General features: G+C 39.2%; 1 non-coding gene across 1 annotated transcript; it reads left to right on the top strand.

Annotated features, from left to right (window-relative positions):
- The first annotated feature begins 867 nt into the window (after positions 1-867).
- LOC111732799 lies at positions 868-971 on the top strand. The gene has a single exon (XR_002777712.1). It is a non-coding gene; the product is annotated as a U6 spliceosomal RNA (small nuclear RNA).
- The last annotated feature ends 202 nt before the right edge of the window (positions 972-1,173 follow it).

The following is a 1,173-nucleotide window of genomic DNA, read 5'->3' as shown; positions in this document are numbered from 1 at the left end:
ATATGATGAACGTGCTCGTCCTGGGTTCTGCTCGTTTGAAACAATAGCCCCGGACCTCCCGAGGGAATCGGGAAAATGCCCGACTCCGTTAAACTGTCTTCTGCACCTGGAAACACGTGCCGACTGTCTTATTACGTACCATCATTTGCTTTCAATCTGTTTTGACCAGTAATGTTGTATACTGGAGAGAAAATAGAACTCGCCCGATTTGTATCCTGAAATAAATTTCACCCTTGGGTAAAGTTGGGGATGGTTCATCTTGTTAATGCTAAGGCTTTTTAACTATTTATTTTGAAAAAACATTCAAATTTACGCATAAGTTGCAAAAATCACATAATGAACTCCCATGTCCTTCAGCCAGACATATCAGTTGTAAACACTTTCGCACGATGTCACATAAAAATGCATGGCTTATGTCTCCCTTTCTTTCTCCTTACGCATCTGTTCTTATATGTGCACATGTGTGGATGCACGCATGCATATAATTATACTACCATTATTACTTCATCATGTGAGAGAAAGTTACAGATACAATGACCCCTTAGCTCTAAATATTTCATCATACATTTCCCCATAAAAGGGCCATTCTCTTATACAACCTCAGCGAAGGAAACCAAATTTAGGAATTGAATACTGCTATAATGTTCTCATTTAATACAGACTAAATTCAAATTCTACCAGTCGTTTTAATACACTGATTAAGTTACAGCATTGTAAGGAGAGGTGGAGGCCCAGTCGACTAAGATAAGGGGTATTAACTTGCTTTTAAAAATAAATCTATATTGTAAATATTAAAAATGTCAGGTTTTCTGGGGAGAAACAGACTTAGTCAATGAGAATTATTTAAATATTCAAAAAGCCATTAGAGTGATCATGTCTGTAACACACACGAAACTGAAACAACGCAGAGCAGATGAGCAAGGCGCCAGCACGAGGATGGCACGCAAAGTCACGTGGCATTCAGTGTATATTTCTGAAAGGAAAAAAAATGATTGAGAGATATAGACTGAATTATGTCTTCCCAAAATTCACACGTTGGGGCCCTAACTGCCAATGTGACATATCTGGAGACAGAAACTTTACAAGAGAGGTCGTAAGGATAGTTCCCGAATCCAGTATGATTAGTGCCCTTATAAGAAGAAGAGATATCGGGGCGGGGGGGAAGGGGGACAG

The sequence above is a fragment of the Pteropus vampyrus genome, unplaced genomic scaffold (assembly GCF_000151845.1).
Source record: "Pteropus vampyrus isolate Shadow unplaced genomic scaffold, Pvam_2.0 Scaffold492, whole genome shotgun sequence".
Classification (NCBI taxonomy): Eukaryota; Metazoa; Chordata; class Mammalia; order Chiroptera; family Pteropodidae; genus Pteropus; species Pteropus vampyrus.
This window is presented reverse-complemented; position numbering and strand designations above follow the sequence as displayed.